Genomic DNA, 21,355 nt, shown 5'->3' on the forward strand with positions numbered 1-21,355 from the left:
GTTGACGAAGTCAATTGTAGCGGTGCATCGTGCATTCGGCAGGGAGAATGGTGATCAACAATGCCGTGGACGAGTTCCTAACAGGAAAACAGCAATGAATGGTGGAAACAATGGCGTGAAGTTGGAAGTGTTCAAAATAAATCGCATGGGAGAAATAGAACAGTCAGAACACCAGAGAACATGGGTCCAGTGGCGTAGCATGGACATTTCGGGTGGGAACGCCAAGTCCGAAGGAAGGGCCGGCCCTTTCTTGCTTAATAATTTACTTACGGTATTAGTCGCCACAGGTATTGTTTATTTGCCTGAAGCCAGCTGGGTTTTCAATAAAACATCAGCCATGCATGTTTTAGCTAGAAAATTAGATGCCTCACTATGCCACAAATGTTTTGAACTCTGGTGTTTTATACCTTTTTTTATATCTTTCTGCATGACGCAAGTCATTAAAAACCTACCTGAATCACAAGCGCCTCTGCACAACAGTAGACGTCATTGTTGTGGATGATCCAACTACTGATTGATTTGGTTTATTTTACTTCGCTTTTCTACCACTTTTGGTTAATTGCGAATATGAATATGAGTGATGATATTGATGAAGGAACACTGACAAAGAACACCCGTGCTCACGCCGGGATTCGAACCAGGGACCTCTGTCGTCTTGGCGCACTGTGCAAAGCACTCTGACAAGGAGGTGGGTGGATGATCCAAATATCGTACACTGTACTGACGTAACAGTGCCTATTAGTAATTCAGACCACTGTTTATTACATCTTGAGAATGCTGATAAAAATTTTAAAATAATTTTGTCCAGAGACAATTCGATGTTAAGAGTTTTCAAATGAATGGTAAACATTTCCATTGACACAATATTAAGGAGTTAGATAATAAGGAAAAAATAATAACAATAAAAAAATAATAGTTTTGCGGGTTAAGTGGTAGAGCAGCCACAGGCTGAATTTCTACCACGAGGACTTCACCAACTTATTTGACAAAAACTGTGTTGATCTTTTAGTTTCTAATGCACATCGCTGTTCGTGCGATAAATTATACAATGCAGTGGCCATTAAGAAGCAGTATATTTGAGATTGGTAAAGTTATGTCAGTCAATATTGCGTATTGTAGCATCACATAGCACGAGTTGCATGAGCGCTGTCGTCTGCTTCAGAAGGCAGGAAGGGTCACATGAACCAATCACGGTAGACCTCTGCTGCTCCGTACGCTGGCGTATGAGAGAGCATTTACGCGCGTGCTGTAGACATCGAAGCTGCCCTCCAGAAAGGCAGCAAGGAATATAGAGTCTTTTACGCCGAACCTGCTCGGCGTCCGGCCAGGAAAGGCATTGAAAAAATATGCTAGAACGAGTGTTGATAGTGGAGCGTTGCAAGCGGATCGCGAAAAATAGCTATTATAATGCCATGAAGGTCAAATATATATGAAATTAGGCACGTTTTACTTTATATTCACAGCATATACGCATTTTTGAAATTTTAAATCTGGGAACGCCGGGCGTACGAGCGTACTATAACGCTACGCCACTGCACTCATGGGTAGCTTTCAAGACCGTCTTGCACAATGTGTTGCCTGCCAGGGACGTCACTTGAAATGTGTTATTTTCAAGAAATAATTGTGTGCACATTGTTCATGTATACATTTTCTGTAATCCAAAGGTGCAAAGTTTGTTCTAGAAATGAAAAATAAAAGTAAATGTAATCAGCAAATCCTCTGTCTTCATTATAAAATAGGTAGTCGAAAATGCTCCACCCTGTATGTTTGAACTGGATCAAGAATGAACCAATAGACAAGTTACTATTCACATGGCTTGTCTTTGTTATTTCCTTAGACGTGGAACAGGAGTACCACATCATTTTTTTCAAGCGTGAACTAAATCGTGTACAGTATGTTGTTTTGTACCTGTTTATCTTGTTGTGAGGACCACTATTTAGAACAGATTGAGATTGGTCTTCCCGATAATGTTGTGGCTAACTATGTCGCCATGGTCCCGCGTTCGATCCCCGGTGCAGTGAACTTTGCACAATGGTTCAAATCTCGTCATAAATTATAGGGCCAGTCCCGATTAGCCTATCTGAGCGCAAAAATCATGGCGTTTTCGGTCCTCAGTCTGGCGGTCCTTTACTTCTAGACATTTCCAGATTATTGACTTTTCTTGGGGAGGAGGACGGGCGATGCTTTTCGCCTTTCAGCTTCTCTTACATCTTAGAAACTTCATTAAAGATTTATGTGAGTTTCTGACGTGTCTCAGTGGGAGAACGATCGCTTAATTTGCTCTTATGTTAATTGAATATTTATTGTTAGTTTTAGACGCCCAGGCGTCGCTCCCTTGCTTCTGTAGTAACCCGTGCTTCAAGACGAGGGCGTACCGAAGGGAGGATTTGACGGGGTTACAACCCCAAATGCACGAACAAAGGAGAGAGGGAGATTAAGTGAAGCTGACCTGTAATTTGTAGGAAGTTATGTAAATGCAATTAGTAAATATTTTCCAAGAACAAAACTGGTGTGCTGAATTATTCCCTTTGTATTGCTAAGGTTATCTGAGCTCAACACTAAATAATCAGCAACGTTTTTCCCTCGTCCATTTGCCCATTTATTTTACAACCTTTAACTGCAAGGAATTCACGTCGTGTAATGACAGCCACACTCGCCCAGTTCGTTGTCTAGAACAATACTGATCTATCATCGATTCTCATCTCAGATTTCCTCTTATCAGATCTATTCGCGGACACGTCTTCTACCAATTTATGAAATTTCCAAACTTTCCAATATGGAAACACGAACCCCCCCTTTCCATGCAAGTGAAGAATACTTTATCTGGCATAGCTTTGGTTCTCTCGACTAGAAGCCCTTGAAATATATTGCTGTCAAAAATGATACATAACATTTTGAAGCCCTTATGGTTATGTTACCCTACAAGGTGGTTGTAAGATAATATGTATATTGAAAGTGATTTTATTTGTAATTTAACTTCGCTTTACTGCCATTTTTGGCTTATCACGATGATGAGGATGATTGATGATATGATGAAATTGATGAAGGAACACAAGGAACCAGTTGCGGCGTTTAGGAGGGCGATGGGGGGCAGTTGTCCCCCCACTTTTGCCACTTTTGCTGCCGCAGTATGCTAAATTTTATCTACCAAGGGAAAGTAAACTGTCCTTGCCCCCCTAGTTTTGGAACCCAAAAGCCGCCACTGCAAGGAACACTTATGCCCAGGCCGGGATTCAAACCCGGGAGTATAGGAGGTGTAGCGCACTATGCTAACCACTCCGCCATTGAGGTCGGCGCTAAATAAGAAAAATACGAAATAAATTCAGCACCTCAAAGATAGAACCTTGAGCGCGCCAATGCTCCGAGAGAAATGTCCCGAAGACCAGGATTCTTTCCATTGGAGCCAACACCTGCTCGCAGCTCCCACAGCCCTGAGTCGTAGCAGTGCGTAACGGACTCGGGGCAGTGACTCGGGTGTCAGTCCAGGCGTAATTCCATCGCTTCCTGCGTGCTCTACGAGGAAGTGAAATGCTCTCCGCCGTTTCCCATGATCACGAGCGGGATGGCTCCGGTGTCGGCGTCGACTGACCCGTGCGCGTGCCACCGAGAGAACTGTGTCAGCCGTCAAACCCCACCGTATGTAAACAAGCTAGACCTTGGACCTTCTCTGTGTAGTCTTTCCGACACGATGTTTACCGACTGCAGACCAATGTTTTCAAAGCGATTGGCAGCACTTGGAAATCATACGAATACAAGACAGCAACCCTCTTCTTGCTGATTGGGACAACATTTTCAAATCAATTGAGCTCAATTAGCAGTTTTAAAGGTAACGAGTGACTTTTAACGCATTTGCAAGTAACATTTGCGTTTTTTTCCAAGCAATTACAAACTTTTCTGCATGTTCCGACATGCGAGGGGCGTACAATAAGTTCGTGCCCTGACCCACTTCCGTTTGTGTCTGATGAACCAAATTCTGCAGTATTACTCATGCATACTTTTGTTGTATGCCTTGCAAGTTTGAAGCATGTATCTAATAAACCTTTTGTGTTAGAGGCATAAACATAACATTCTTTGTGACTGCCCTTCATCAGTTTGCATCGAATCATTACTGATCCTCAAGTGGTAGAACAGCGACGCAAAGTAACTTACAAGTAAATAACTTTTCATCTTCATTTTACAGGTTACATATTACGATGTTTTGGTAATATTATAATTCTAACGTTTCTAATATTTGAAAATTAAAGTGAAACATGGACAACCTCCGTACTGTTCAAATGCTAACAGACAATATAGATAGTTGAATTTGAATTAGAAGGGCGAAATTTAACCTGCTCTACAACTTATCACTTTAAGTTACTTGAGTACTACAGAATCTGTAGGTTATAGCCACATTGAAAATCCTGCAATAAGAGGTATGTGGGTAAGATTCTGTTAAGGCGTGGAGTTGATCACGCCATCTACAAGATATTTAATGTGGCACAGCAAAGATACAGGACAGGGCAGAACTTTTCCATTGTCTGGAGCTGCAATTTAGATGTCCCCACTAGGAGTCTAACCCAAGTTCATGGCTCTGGCACTGTTAACCTATCATGCCTCTAGGACACGCTACTAATTATCATATGAAGGCCTTGTCGTGGTGGTTTGAGCATTCTAAGATGACAACTTATAAAGTTAGTTAGTCCATTGTTCTGATGCGTGGGAATTACTCAATGACTTCAGTTTTGTTTCTAAACTATAATTATACAGAGGCGAAGCTGACATCATGTATCTTATCAAACTCAAAGTAGCTTAAGGTTTACGATTGGAAAACACGCCAGCTGTTCACTTAGGGTAATGAGGACGTTACATGCACAAGGTTAGGTATAAAGGTCCCACGTTAGTTAGTAATTGCATCGAGCACGCTTTGAAACACCAAATGATTATGCTTGAAACTATGTACCATTCATGGCAGGAGAACATAGCCACTATGACCTCAATATATAATTTCTGAGTGTTTCAACAGTGGCGGCGACATGGGTTGTAGGCCTCCCTTGCACAGCCAGGTAAGAGGTTCTATATACGTACGCCGCGTCTCATATATGTTTCCTGCAGTTTCCAGTGCGTAAGGCGCATTGCACTACTGTATTTCATGCATCTAGCGGGAATTAACGATTAGTAGAACACCGTTAATGTACAAGGAAAATATAATAAAATAAATAATATAATACATTAATACTTGATTGATTGATTTGGTACTTCCTTTTTCCGCCACTTTTGGCTAATCGCGAAGATGAGAATGAGTGACGATATGATGCAATTGATGAAGAGACACAAAGACCAACCATGCCCAGGCCGGGATTCGAACCCGGAGCCCCTTGCGTCGTAACGCGGTGATAACCACTCCATCACGGGGTCGCCGTACAATACCACGTCCAGTGTTTTTACTATTAGCTAACAATACTCTTTTAAATTATGTTTCAGTTTTTTTATTATTAAGTTACTAAAGTGTACAGTACTAATCTTCTTATTAATGTCGTTTCGATGCATATATGATTATCCTAATAAAAAATCCTTGATTAGTAACTTTTAATGAATATTTTATATTAGGACTTCAAATCGTCTTGTAAGAACCAGAGGGACTCCAATTTATCAAATATACAGGAAAGAGGAAATAATGTGTTCTTAGGAATATGTCAGACTCTTAGAAAAGAGTTAGTACATTGGAGATACGTGACTCCGTCTTAATGCTAAGGATTTGAAGTGGAGAGAGGAGTTTATTTATATAAAACTGAAAACCCCATTTTTGGAGTTACGTTTCTCTGGTTCTCATGCGACGAAATTCAACAACAAAAGCTATTTAAATAGGGTTCGTAGTGGTATCGGATATTTACTTTGGCATTTACATGGCACTGAAGTAACCATCCCGATACTGACTGCTTGCAATTTCACGACGCACGTGGTCACTTCACTCCGTTCTACCGTCGAAAGTAACTTCCTCGTCCATCACGTATGTCTGTGGAACTGTCATGGATGAAGACTCCCGTTGAATAATTCATTTTCTTCTCTCTCGTCGCTTCTCATTCCGCCCGTCCCCCGATTCCATGTAGCTCCTGGTCAGACCATTGTTCCCAGTTTCTGTGTCAGGCGTGAAGTACACATCCACGCTTCCTCCTTGAGCATTCTCCCTTCTCGCAAATATCTGCCAACGGATCTCCAGGCCCTCTCTCGCTACTGCATCCACAAAGATAGAAGTGGAGATCAGGTGACTTCCAATGCAAGCAGGGGGGGGGGTTGAGTTTCCCGTGAACTTATGCCATTTCCTCAGTAAAGTTTAAGCTGCTGGGAGAGGTGGAATGGATGTGGGTTTTGTACGAGTAGGATGCATGTAATTATATAACTCCATTGCCATATGTATTAATATCATGTGGTTGTTCAGTGCTTGTTAATTTTTCTAATTTATTTTTTCCTTCTTTTCAGGTAAGCTGTATTCCGATAATTAATTCGTAATTAGGCGAGTTGGATTATTGCGGAAGATAGATGTAAGTACGCGTACCATATTTCTTGTTCTTGCTAATATTGATTTTGTCTTTTCCACTTTCCTTTCGGGTGTAACGACCGCCATGTTAGGCAAATTTCAGTCATATTATGGAATTTATGTTATTCGTATACTTTCAAGTTAATAACTTGCATTAAATTATTTATACTTAATTGTTTTCATAAATCATGGCTAGGATTATTTCTATCTTTCACGCAAATGTTGTTGTTTAAGCACAAGTTAAATACATTTCTTCTTAATATCAATTTTTGTTCAACAATGTACAAGATTGAAGTAATTTGTCTTCGTTATAAATCCGTAAACTAAATCTTTATTTAGTCATTTTATGTGCAAGGCCAAATATGAATTATTTCATAAAATTAGTTTCGTTATTTCTATCTGGTTCAATATTATAGCACCGCAATTCTCTCTCTCTCGCTTTCAATAATCTATCGTTTTCCTATTGGCATTTATTCTTAATTGTTGCCAACCTTAATCAAAGCTTACTATCGCTATTTAGCATTAATCTGACATATACAGGGTGAGCATAAAGTCTTTCACTGATTACAAACTTGTATTGCTAAAGAACTATATATAGATACAGATATGCAGTTTGTTGGAAATGGTAGCTTAACTCATAATGTTTTGTTTTCAGTACACTTCGACATGTGCTCCCTTTGTTGCCCTTAGAACGTCTAGGCGATACTCAATTTCTCTCCATGTCTTTGCCAACATCTCTTCCGCCACCGTCTCTCTATAGCATCCCGTATTCGTGCCTGAAGAGTTTGCATATCACGAACTGGTGAACTAAACACTGTGTCCTTAACGTAACCCCATAACAAAAACTCAAGAGGGGTTATGTCCGGCGAACGTGGTGGCCATGATATGGGAATCAGAATAAGAATCAGACAAAACAAAGAAATGGAAAAAAAAACTTGATGTATTGCACTACTTATTGCCATAGGTTTTATTTGCCTATCTACCGTGGAAATTGAGATATAAATATTCATAATCAGGGCAAGACTTTATGCTCACCCTGTACATTATCAGCTGTTCTTGTGTCATTTTTATGGTATGAGTTTGTAGCATTGTAAGAAAGACTCTGTTAGCTGTGCCTCGCGCCTGGGGTAAGCAGTTGAGGTGGTGCGCGGACGTGGTCGTGTTAAATAAGTTGCTTGTCACTGCCTAACGAATGTACGCGCGCGAATTGTGATTAAAGTTTTTGGAGATTTTAATTATAACAAATTTTTTTTATTTGACGTGATGTGCTGCTTGGCGGTTACCTTCCTGGTAGATTGGCGATCGTCTTAACCCCGATCCCTGGGTGAGAACTGATGCTTCCAACTGTCTAGCCGGAGCAAGGAGCGGTGTGTTGCCAATTCGTGGCTCCCTACCCTGGTGTTGCGATTGTGGTGGCACGTTGCAACTGCTTGTACTCATTACTTGTCCTCATTTCTTTCGGGTTAACCGCCTGCACTCATTTCTATATTCTTTATTTTCAGCAGATTCTTTCGAGTTAACTGCTTTTACTCATTACTATTTTCTCTTTTTCTTTCGGGTTACTGCTTGTTCTCATTCCTGTTTTATTTTCCCTGTTGTGGCGGTTTAACTCCTTCCACCCGCCCCTCCCTCTTTCCTTCTCTCTTCCTATTCTCTCTCTCTCTCTCTCTGCATTCTCTCTCTCTCTCTCTCAGAGAGAGAGAGAGAGAGAGAGAGAGAGTCCCGCTCCCCCCTCTTTCCTCCCTCTCTATCTCTTTCCTTCTAAACTCTCTCTCTCTCTCTCTCTTCCCCTCCCTCTCTCTTTCCCCTCCCCTCTCTCTTTCCCCTCTCTTTTTTCTTTCCTTCTTTCTTTCTTTCTGTCTCTCTTCTCTCTCTCCCTTGGGGCTTCCGGGAGAGAGATAGAGAGAGAGAGAGAGAGAGGGAGGAAAGAAAGAAAGAAGGAAAGAGAGAAGAAAGAAAGGAAGGAAATAAGGAAAGAAAGAAAGAAGGAAAGAGGAAAGAGAGAGAGAGGAGAAGAAGAAGAGGGGTGCAAGAATTGGGTGCTCTCTCTCTCTCTCTCTCTCTCTCTCTCTCTCTCTCTCTCTCTCTCTCTCTCTCTCTCTCCCCCCTCTCTCTCCCTCTCCCTCCCTCTCTCCCTCTCCCTCCCCTTCTCCTTTCATTGCCCCCAGTGTCCTTCATTCCTTCTCTCTTTCTCTTGGAGAGAGAGAGAGAGAGAGAGAAAGAGGTGGGGTCGAAAAGAGAGAAAGGAAGGAGGAAAGAAGGAGACTCTCTAGTCATTACTATTTATTTGCTTCCCATTTCATTCAGGGTAATTGCTTGCACCCATTGCTATTTTATTTTCCCAACTTTCTTTCGGGTTTCGGGTTAACTGCAAGTACTCATCACTTACCGCATTTCTCTATACATTTCTGTGCTTAACTTCTCTGCTGAATATAGAGGGAACTATCATTAGACAAGTAATGTTAGAGATGATGATACACCCTGCTGTATCACAGAGTTACCTGAATCCGACAAAGTCAGAAGCCCATGGTTCGAATCATGAGTCAGGCAAGAACTTTTCATTATACTTCGTCACGATTAACCAAGAAGTAGAAAAGCGACCTAAAAGAAAGAGAAATCTGATTTGGTTATTGCTCTCAGTATTGAAATGGTCCCGGCATTTTTGGATCAAGTATACCCAAAATAGAAGGAGACGCCGTAATTTTTTTTGCCGAGAAAATCCTGACTTTTACGTGAACTTCGTTTTGATACTGGAGTAATCCTCCACACTGGCAGACGGAGTAGCCTCTCACTTGGAAGTCCAAAGTGGCGATTCCTGTGAGCGGTCGACGTGGATACTGGCGAGAGCGTGGCGAAATTGGTTTTGCAGGATCGACCGCAGGGCAGAAGTCGACGCTCGACCACTGGAAGCCAGTGGAGATTTCTGGCCTGAGGATGGCAGAGACGGCACGTAGCCTAGGTGATATTTACGCGAATGGGAAAGGAAAAGCGGGAGGGGGAAGGGACCGAAACTAGGAAACAAGGAAATCCACACAAGTCTAGCTGCTGCCACGAACTTCTTTTTGGCATGTACAGTAACCGGCATTAAAACTCGTTGGCATGTACAGTCACGGACACTGCCGGGTTGTAATGAATACATAGATTTTCAATGCAATCGTTACAACCCTACTCCGTGACTGTACAGTCACCAGCATTAAAACTCGTTCGCATGTACAATCACCGGCATTAAAACTTGTTGGCATGTACACTTTGGCATGTACAGTCACCTGGCATGTACAGTTACCGGCAATAAAACTCTTTGGTATGTACAGTTACTGGCAATAAAACTGTTTGGTATGTACAGTTACCGGGAATAAAACTCTTTGCTATGTACAGTTACTGGCAATAAAACTGTTTGGTATGTACAGTCACCGGCATTAAAACTGTTTGGCATGTACAGTCACAGGCAATAAAACTTTTTGGTATGTACAGTCACAGGCAATAAAACGTTTTGGTATGTACAGTCACAGGCATTAAAACTTGTTGGCATGTACAGTCACGGACACTGCCGGGTTGTAATTAATACATAGATTTTCAATGCAATCGTTACAACCCTACTCCGTGACTGTACAGTCACCAGCTTTAAAACTCGTTGGCATGTACAATCACCGGCATTAAAACTCGTTGGCATGTACAGTCACCGGCAATAAAACACTTTGGCATGTACAGTCACCTGGCATGTACAGTTACCGGGAATAAAACTCTTTGGTATGTACAGTTACTGGCAATAAAACTGTTTGGTATGTACAGTCACCGGCAATAAAACTGTTTGGCATGTACAGTCATCGGCATTAAAACTGTTTGGCATGTACAGTCACCGGCATTAAAACTCTTTGGCTTGTACAGTCACCGGCAATAAGACTCTTTGACTTGTACAGTCATCGGCAATAAGACTCTTTGACTTGTACAGTCACCGGCAATAAGACTCTTTGGCGTGTACAGTCACCGGCAGTAAAACTCTTTGGCGTGTACAGTCACAGACAGTAAAACTCTTTGGCGTGTACAGTCGCCGACAGTAGAGCTCTTTGGGGTGTACAGTCACCGACAGTAAAACACTTTGGCGTGTACAGTCAGCGACGGTAAAGCTCTTTGGTTTGTACAGTCACCGGCAATAGAAATTGGGCAACTAGATCCTGAAATATCTGCTTTCCTGCATGGGCGCGGTGACTGAACTTTCTATTGAAGTTTTTTTTTATCGAAAATCACTAATCGCCGTTGAGTTAGGCAACACACAAAACTCGAAGGGAACCATTTTAATATGTTGGTGCTTCATTTTTATTGCTGGTGACTGTACGTTTCGAAAGCGTAAAGTGACAGCAAATATTGTATCTTGTAATTATAATTTGTGATATCCCCCTCCCCACGAAATATCTTGCAATTTCGGATCATGCATCGCTGTACCTCTGTAAATACCCACTACTCCCCTTCCCCCCATTATCATCACTCCTACTATCTATGTCTTTTGAAACTATGAGACACACAGACATAGAGGCTGCAATTTTAATATTGGGCAATACATTCTCACCCGCAAGAATAAAATATAAACCTATAACTTTGTGGTTTTCAGACACAGAAGTTCGCACCCTTATATTGGTTTCTATCTGATTACCCGGCGTTGCCCGGGGGTTTATTTATCCCAATCTTGTATTAGACAGGAAAATAATGAATTCTAACTATAGTGTAAAATGTAACTAATTTTAAATGTGATCGTGAATGTCACCAATTAGCTTAGCGACTCCGAAAACTATGGATTGGACACTAATCTAGGTCATTTGTGACATTTTATTTTTCACCCCCTCTCACCCCCCATTCCGATAGGTGATGAACTTGGAGTTGAACCACATTGGGAGTGTCGAGAATTTCGAGATTAGCCAAAAATGGCTGAGAAGCGAAGTAAAATAAACTAAATCCTCCGATAATTTTTGTGGTGCTGGCAACCCTGAAAAGCGTTCATCCAGTTCCCATAACGGGACTTAGCGATAGCGAGTATTCAGGGTGAAAAGAAACGAGAGAGAACAATATATGTAATTGCAATAAAATATCAACGCACTTCCCATAACGCCACGCAGCGGAAACCTGTCGCGGACGCTAAACGCTTTCAGAATTGTTAAGCCATTGTTGCAGCGTAACGAACGGCAGAATATCATGGTCGTGCTCATCTCATCTTTATTTTTTATCCCCCGCTCCTTTTTTCAAGTGCGCACGGCAGCGGAATGAGCAATGAAGGGACACGCGATAACTGCATCGTGGCCGTACAAAAGAAGCTCCCAATATATCTTGTTGTTCATCTTGCGCCGGTCCGTGATGAATGGAGACAGGCGACTCGGGCTACCGATTCGCATAAAAAGAAGTTGCTCTGGAAGCAAGCTCCCCCCCTCACTTTCCTCCCCCTTTCGTTACTGTATTCAACTCGTTGCAATGCGATGGACGAGCACAAAAGGAGCACAGGCGAAGAACGTGTGCAAGGCACGGAACGCACCGCAAAAGAGGGTAGCAACAAGTGTCGACGTCGAGTTACGTGTATGTTATTGTAAAGAAAAATTGATCGCCCCCCTTTTTCTACTCTTAGTTCCGCCAGGAGCCTTGCGCAATATACAGTCTCGACCAGGACTCGAACCCGGGTCAGCCAACCTACATGACAGAGTGGGTAACGCTACCACGCCAGGGGACACGGGTTGGAACCCCAGCTTGAGCATTGATGTTCTTTATGGCTGTCCCTTCTTCATTTTTATTATATCGTCACTCATCTCCACAGCTGCCGCTTCTCCGATTTCCGCAACTTTACGGTGGAGAGACAGTAAAATTTACTGATTTAAGTTCATTCTACAGTATTTTCACCGTAGAAAGCTAAAAACACTGAATCCACCTTCTAAATTACAAATACCGTACATGACGACAAGCTATTTAAATATTGTAGGGGTTCAGATACTCAAATGCAAAATAGTTTATGTAAAAGTACTGATGTTCAAGTAACATCTAGTTTGCACTACTGCCACTGGAGGGCACTGCATGCAAAGAAGCGAAAGGCAAAAAACGGTGAGGCATTGCTTTTCCTATGCTTCTAGTGTCGCTTGTTGTTGTTTATGCAGTTAGTGTTTTTTTTATGGTGGAATAACTGTAAATTTACGGTGACATTACCGGTGATTTCACAGTAAAATTACGGACATTTTTTTTCCAGTGGTAACATAGTAGCCTTGTAATCAAGGCGTTCCGGATTCGATATTCGGTGGAGGCACACTGCGTTTCGGATCTAGTCCCGATTAGCCTATCTGTGCATAAAAGTGGACTTAAAGCAACAATCGGAGTCAAAAGACAAGCCACAAGTGATACGCGACACGTGGGGTTCACACCGAAGCAATGAACGACGTGGCTACAAATTGTACGCACCAGCAGTACAAAGGTAGCATATATTTCTTAAAGTTTGTTTCCAAGTGTCGCTTCGATCTGAAAGCTCCCTAAGAACAATGACAAAGGGAGAGAGGGTCAAGCGACTCGCTATGTTATGTATACACATAAACAAACATACACAATTGTTATGTTTAAGTAGTACGACCAATCAAAAAGATACGCGTAGTCTTTATTCGGAAAAGCAAAGCCACATTATTCATTCTTCAACACCCTATACTTCGAGTAGACCAGGTCATTGGAGCATTGCCTGTGAAGTGGTAATTGAGTGGCTTGAGTTTCTGACGCTTTGTAAAACACCAGATTGTCGCTTCGCTGGATAAGCTAATGGAATAAATTTGTCAGCAATTATCGTACCCAATGCTTGTTACACTTTGCCTCAATTCGTAGGCGGGGTTTCCTTTTCTTAGTTTTCCTTATCTTCATGGTCTTATTCAACAGCGTACAGCAGAAAACGAAGAAGCACGCTGTCACATCCTTGAAAAGGGTAACTGACGTTTTCCTGTCGGCTTTGCAAACACAGCCAGAGGAAACCAATTAAAAATTTCGATATTGACGTCACTCGGAACATCGCGAAGTAAACATGGTTATGGGTAATCAATAATTAAAAAAAAAAACTCCCTTCGGCTCTTAACCAGCCCTCCTTTTTCCCCCTTTATTTATCCAAATGTTCGTTCTGCATTCGGTTGAAAACGCCCTCCAAAAGTTCCTGAGGGAAAACTAGGGTAAATGGGGAAATTGGAAATCTGTTAAATCAGTTTTCTGTCGTAGCCAACGTGCCCTTTTCGAAACAGTTTTGACATCTTGAATTACCCGTGATGCAGTGTTAGGGTCGTCGCATAACTAGCTTCGACTCTCGTTGATTTTGGCTTTCAATATTTTTTGTTTTGCGTCAAGAACAGTACAAAGTTAACACGACTGGTTTATTGATTGATTTTGTTTCTTTTATTTCGCTTTTCTGCCACTTTTTACTGATCGCGAAGATGAAGATGAGTTTGATGAAGGAACATTTGCAAGGAATACCATACTAATACCCAGGCTTGATATGGTGCTAACCACTCTGCCTCGGAGGTCAGCTTGATTTCTTTTACTTGCTCAGTTCTTTTGTGTTTATGTTCTTCATCCTTCTTCTCTTGAGCTTTCGGGGCCTTCCTTTTCTTATTTTATCGATTACTGAGCCTTGTTTCATGTTGTATTCTTTTCTTTAACCTTCTTTCCTGGCGCTACTTGAGTGTTGGTTTCCTCCACACTTCTGTTCTTCACCCTTTCTATGTCCTTGCAATTGCTCTTTTCGTGAAAACAGCGTGTTAAAAGCAGACAATCACCACGTTAAATTTAAATAAAAGGCAATGCTTAGACTTAAAGAAGCTTTTGGGATGAGAAATCAGTGCAAGTGGAAAATAAAACGAGGAGATTGTGCAACATGCAAATCTTCGTCGGTTGCACACTCATTCTGTTGGAAGAGTACGCCCGTAAAGTCACCCGCTGCAATTCGTCTTCTGGGCCTTTCACGAGGGGATGCACACGTACTGGATTACTCACGGCGGAGTGGCTGTAAAGCACACAATTTGAAAGCCCAGCCGTGCAGAAGGTCTGGATTGTATATTGGTGCTTTTGAGGTCTGTCTGAGAGAAAATGCATGTGGAGTGCCATCAGATAATACAGGGCGGTCGGTGGTAAACGAATGAGGGGGAGAGAGAGAGAGATGCTGTGCTTGCAGAAGAGTTAAACTGAAGAAGAAATCGTGATAGATTTTCAAACCTCATGACGTTTCATTTCAGTCTTTTACAACCGTTTTTACTCCAGAGCGACAAGCAACATCGAAAATGACCCAAGTAGTATGCAATGTTAATTGGACATCCACTGTCTGGTGCTTTCAGGGTTTTCCCGATAGTGCAGTGGTAACGTCGCCGCCTTGTAATCAAGGTGTCTCGGGTTCCATCACGGTGGAGGCACTTTTGGTTCCGCAATAAATTGTAGGTCCAGTTCCGATTAGCCTATCTGTGCATAAAGTGGACTTTAAACAAACGAACTGTACTTATTCAGGAATCTGTTTCGACAAGGTTTGCAAATGCCTTCTCAGTCTGTTTCGTCTCGATTTGCAAATGCCTTCTCAGTCTTGTTTCGTCTCGATTTGCAAATGCCTTCTCAGTCTGTTTCGTCTCGATTTGCAAATGCCTTCTCAGTCTTGTTTCGTCTCGATTTGCAAATGCCTTCTCAGTCTGTTTCGTCTCGATTTGCAAATGCCTTCTCAGTCCTGTTTCGTCTCGATTTGCAAATGCCTTCTCAGTCCTGTTTCGTCTCGATTTGCAAATGCCTTCTCAGTCTTGTTTCGTCTCGATTTGCAAATGCCTTCTCAGTCTTGTTTCGTCTCGATTTGCAAATGCCTTCTCAGTCTCTGATTCGCCTCGCTCGAGTTGCTTCTCGATTTGAAAATATCTTCTCAGTCTCTGTTTTGTCTCAACTTAAGAAATGCCTTCTCAGTCTGTTTCTTTTCTAGTTGGAAATGCTTTCTCCGTTTCGTCTCGAATTGAAAATGTATTTTTGTCGGTGATGGGATCAAACTTTTGACTAAGCTGTGATTTACTTCAAATCAGGTGCGCTAACCAGGTACTCCACTAACTACGAGGCTGGATCTGTAGCATTGGCACATTACGACAGACACACGGATTTGAGTCCTGGTGTAACTTCTGAATACTGTCTAAGTTCTTTATCATTCCAGACTCGATTGTTGTTGGGAGTATACACATCCTTTGAACTTTCCGTCAAACTTTTTCTTCTCATTTTACGTACTTTAGACACAAACACACTAGAAAATAAACATGCGAAAACACTGTGGGCAATTTGAATGCACATATGTAGTGTGTGTGTATGGAAGTGCATACCTTACGTATAGAAGTCGAAATGTATCAAGTAAAGGTTGATGAAGTTTTAGTGCATTAATTGACACAGTCAAACGTATACTTTGGTTGATTTGCAATTGTCGTGTCCGATTGTGTCAACTGGTGCATTTTTAGTACATCACACTGAACAGCAGCTGAGCAAAGTAGCCTTTGATGCATTGTGTGTATTTTGATGCGCCAACAAAAGTGCATCATTAGCAGTTTATGCACTTTAATCTGTTAGTGGAGTGAACATATTTGTGTCATTTGATACTAAATGTTCCATGCAATCACAAGTAAGAATTTAAACTATTTTCAAATTAATGATATTTACCTCCCATTTAGGTCTAATTAAACAATTTAATGTGTGTTGCAGTATAATATCTAAAATAGTTTCTTAGGAATTTCAACTGAAATGAACAATCAGACCAAGAATCGAATTCAGGACTCCCGCATCCCGTGGTATTTATGAAACTCGTTTCTCACTTGAAGAGTGAATTACTTGCACGCACATAAACCAGCATGTTTGTTCTGGCAATAGTGTAACTTTATTGCGCATATACTATAACTGCAACGAGTCATGTGCATACCTGGAATGCGATACCTTAGATTGCACCTTTTATGACAAACATATCATCAGCTCTTGGACTGGCATGCTTGCAACGAGGTGTCTCGAAATGATTTGGGAGAACATAAAGAGCACTTACATTTAATTGTTAATATTTCTGAGCTCTTTCAGACACTGTTAGAGGATTCTGTCCAAACAAATATAAGTACTAACTAATATCTGAAGTAAAAAAATTACGTATAAAATTACCTTAAAAAGGAAACAACCTAAAAAATCTAAACACGAATTATAAAGTTACTTTAGATATTAAATCTACCTCTGAATTTGACAAAATATCAGAGGAGTCATGTACTTCTGAACGTACACTGGCCTCAATTAGTACTCCAGCAGTTTGTTTCTTTATACAACATATTTGCAGATGATACAATTCAATCTATACGCCGTATAAAACACACCATTACTAACTTCGTTGGCCCTGTACCTGAATGGTTTGACACAACCGGAAGATGTTTCCCGGTTTGAATCATTGAAGCTGGAAAGATAGTTTCTGTTTCTTCTCGAGTTGGAAATTCCTTCCAGTCTGTTTCGTCTCGAGTATCAAATGCCTTCTCAGTCTCTGTTTCGTCTTGAGTTGCAAATGCCTTCTTAGTCCATGTTTCGTCTGGAGTTGCAGATGCCTTTTCAGTCTCTGTTTCGTCTTGAGTTGCAAATGCCTTCTTAGTCCGTTTCGTCTCGAGTTGAAAATGCTTTCTCACTCTCTTTCGTCTCGAATCTCGAAATATTCGATACGAAAATGTAAAACTCACTTATTAGAAGAAACTAATATTGTACTTCAAGCAATAAATATGATTTATCCATAAATGATAAGCAAACAGTCGCACCTTTTTGGTATGTGTGGATGAGTCACTTAGTAGAGCAACCTTGATTTAGGCACAATTTTCAATACATTTTCAATTTCCCTTACATCGTTTCGAAAATTCACAACGAGACGAGATTTTGCTGACCGTCGCAACCATCTCGAAGGGTCTGGTTTCATTCTTGTGTCGATTCGAAACAGTGGATGTCACTCCTACGTCCGTAATGTAAAGAAGTCAGGAGAGCCCAACTGTGAGCTAGCAGTGATTATGTAAGGGGTTGATCTCGCTCGGAAGTTTATTGGATGTATATATAAAAAAGAGAGCAACAGATGTTTTCTCCACCACAATAAAAAGACTGGAGGAGCAAAGCAGAGAGATATTGTTATTGACGCTCCATGGTAGTGGGTTTTCTCGTACACGCTTCACCGAGAAGATAGATAAAGGGTGCTTGGGGACAATGCGAACTGAAGCTTTCTCGCCGATGAGAAGTTCTCGCGTGTTCTAGCCTCGTAATATCTGGAAGTAAGTTCAATCTTCTGGGGATCGCAGTTGGCTGAACTTGTATACGAGTGACGTTATCTTTCGAAAGTCATGGTGGACGGGGGAGGTAGGGTTGGATACCACAGAATTCACCTGGCGCAGAGAACCTCTATGAAGTGTTGCGGGTATTGTCTCGAGATGTTGTAGCTTCCAGAGCAGTCGGTTGCATTTGATCTTCTCTTCGTGAGAGTGAGGGAGGGCAGATGTATCCAACCACGTTGCCTCTTCTCTAGCTCGAGGGATGGTTCCGAGGCAAGTCTCGTCTTGTGAATGAGCTCGGTGGCTGAGCACGAATCACGAACACGCCAACGAAGATCTCTGGTTCGAATCTCTACCTGGACATCCTATGTGAGTGAGTGTTCCTTCACGAGTGCACGAGGATGTTTCGTGACGAGTTACAAATATCCATATCGTTTCGTCTGCATTTCCTGAAGTCTTACCCAACGTTCCCATAATGGAAAACATAAAAATAAGTTTGTCACGAAATTTCCGTATACCTTACACTGTAGTTCAATAGTGTCATGAACGGTAGTAGAAACTCTTGAGAGTAAGTGCGGCCAAGATTTTGAACACGCCAGTCTCGTTCTGGATGTTGTCTTTTTCTTGTCTCGGTTTGCAAATTGTGGTCTTGTTGCTAGTTCGAAGCTCTTTGCTGCTGTAAACCTGATTTGCGTTATCGTGGTAACGCATATTGCATGATTGAACCTTGGGCGTGTCTTAGCAACGACTTTAAGTGTATACGTTATTGTTTTACGTAAATACAGCGAAAAAAGAGAAAATACGTAGACAAAAGGAGGCTAAAAAGCTATTACGTCCAAAAATAAAAGAATGAGTAAATGTGTAAGGTCTGGAGAATAAGATCTTAGTGCCTTCTCTGTTGTACCGTTCGACCACGGAAGACGAGCTTAGTTCAGTTGGACGAATCCAAACTCGAAAGGGGAAGTAGGTGAAAACATGCACGAAACTGCGCTTTGGGTTTCAGATCAAGATTTCGTTTGTTATTGCCCAAAATATCCTACTGAACTTGAGAAAGTAAGAATCTGAATACACAGATTATATTAATTCTCGGATATCAGGAATAACTGCATTAGTCTGATATTAGGATATTGTTCGGATATTCGAATTATCCATTACGGATATCGGATAATTTGAAATCCGTATAGGGTTGGCTATCTCTTATCTTGATTTTGTGGTCATCCGCACTGGAAACTTGTGTTGGTGACTAAATGACGTCAAATACTTCGATGCGAATGAATTGGAGGAAAGGTTTACGCCAGGAAATGCCTGTCCATGGTTGTATTTCGGGTTGAACTCCCGCCAGCATTTTGGGATGTTTTCTCTCGCCCAGAGCCACGCGACAAAGCCGAGCTCGCAGCTGCTCGCGAAAACAGCGGAAGGTTGCAAAACTGATTCGCAGGTCGTTCCCGCAAGTTAGCACGTCTTTTCGAGGCAGTTAGCACCGGCCCGTGGCGAATATTGTAATTAAAGGTGTTCCGTGGTGCAACACCCGTAGCTTGCTGCATTAAGATCAGCCAGCATAGCGGGGAAATGCACGGCTGACAACACCTCGACGTTTTCATCACGATTTTTCGGCCATAACTGCCTCTACGCGTATAAGGAGGATGATGGTGCATTGGATGCCTAGGGGTCCCCGGGTTCGAATCCCGGCGTGGGTGTTCTTTGTGAGTGTCCCTTCGTCAATTTAATCGCACCGTCACCCATCCTCATCTCCGCGATTAGCCACAAGTGTCAGAAAAGAAGTAAAATAAACCAAATAATTCGAAACGTATTATTAGGTGTAGATAAAAACACTACTATCGGATTAAGAATTATGGGTACTCGATTTTGGACTGCAATTACAAATTAACCAGTAGACCTACATACAAACGAGTTACATCAAAATTTAGCTTATTCAATTCTGCATTAATCTATGGTAGCAATTTTTTTCGAGTATAAGTGCGTTTTTTTTGGCGTTTTCTAACCCCCCCCCCTCTTTGAAATTGTATAAATGTCATCCGATCGTGATGAAATTGAAATACAGTGTAGGTAGGAAGGTTTTAGATGCAATTCTTAATTTTCAGATTTTTAAAAATCATCCCCCCCCCGGAATCTTATGGGTTTTTTAAAACAACCTTTTCTTAGTATTGGATATTCCTTACAAACACGATCTTGATCTTGTTTTCAAGCTCTTTGCAGCTGTTTTTAAAACCCATTAGCATTGTCAAATGCCTGTTGAACGTGGCAACACTGCACGTACTGACAGCCTGTTTTCACGGTTCAACATCACTGTAGGGACAGTACGTGCCATAACAAGGAAGTGACCAAACGGGAACTTCGACCAACCAGCCCGTTTCGCTATCATACCTTCCAGAAACTGAAGATCACACTCAGTGGCAAGGTGCGATGACTTAAGACGAACTTTAATAAGGTGGGGGTGTCCCTTGAGAGATCCAAGCCCTCGAAAGGGCAAAGGGAGCATCCGGTCACCAGGACCAAAGCTGGAAAGGGCGACAAGCGAAATAAATTAACCACCGTCTCAATTCTCTCTTTTTCCCACCCCTTCCACCCCCAAAAGTCTTAAAATGTGGAAGTTAAGTAGTGAGTTGTGGGCCAACCGTTTCTGCCTGCAATTCCTCCTGGGGTCGTTAGTTCGAACTTATAAAGTGCAATGGCATCACATGCTTCCTCCCCCCCTCTCTCTGCTGAACCGCGCCAGAACTCCCCCACCTGTCTATAAATTGAAACTGAGTTGGAGGAGTTATACGACCTCTGGGTTTTACGGCGCACCAGCTGTACGGTGCATGGGTGTGAAGTTTTAATACCTTACGCTCCCCCTCCCTCCATTCCCGATTCAGCGAAGGGGCGTAGTTGCTTGTAAAGACCCCCCCAATTATCGTCAAACAACGAAATGTATGGGTGGGGACCGTTTTAATATGGAGGGGACGTAAATAAACAGCTTCCTCTGAGGTCCACACTGCAGTCAAGAGCGAAGTCGTGCTTCTTTGGACGTCATAGCCGCACGCAATCGGAGAGATATGACTCGCTGGACTCAAACCGTGAAGAAGAAACGCCTAACTCCAAAGAAAGCACTGGACTGTGAAAGAAAATAGATGTAATGATAACGTGGAAAGGTATGAAGACGACGATATAGAAAAAATCTAATTAAATGATGGTGAACCTTTTTATTTACAAAAAAAAATAAGCATTAGAAACGAGCACAAAAGTGTTAAGAAGTGACATTTCAACTTCAGTTAGGGTGTAGGTATGACCAAAGTCGGATAAAATTCTATCCGGATTTCAGATATTCGGATAATCTGGATACAGATAATTGAATATTCTGATCATTCGGATGTTTTTTGATTTGATTTTTCTCTGTAAATGCAAGATATGATTTTGAACGAGTTAAACACCCGATCTGACCATCCGTTTTACGTATCCGGATCTGCCTTTCAAGATATACGATTTATCAGAATATTCAGATGTCTGGAATATCGTCGTGTTGTTGCAGTTCATTTAACAAAGTTGTTGTTGCCACGACGCCAGGGGTCCC

The 21,355-nt window shown here is 41.8% G+C and overlaps 1 protein-coding gene across 9 annotated transcripts in view; it reads left to right on the forward strand.

Moving 5' to 3' along the window:
• The window catches only part of CadN (neural cadherin), a 1,297,121-nt gene that overhangs the window by 86,135 nt on the left and 1,189,631 nt on the right, over nucleotides 1-21,355 (forward strand). The gene's annotated exons all lie outside the window — the stretch shown is intronic.

The sequence above is a fragment of the Lepisma saccharinum genome, chromosome 17, assembly GCF_977018435.1.
Source record: "Lepisma saccharinum chromosome 17, izLepSacc3.1, whole genome shotgun sequence".
Classification (NCBI taxonomy): domain Eukaryota; kingdom Metazoa; phylum Arthropoda; class Insecta; order Zygentoma; family Lepismatidae; genus Lepisma; species Lepisma saccharinum.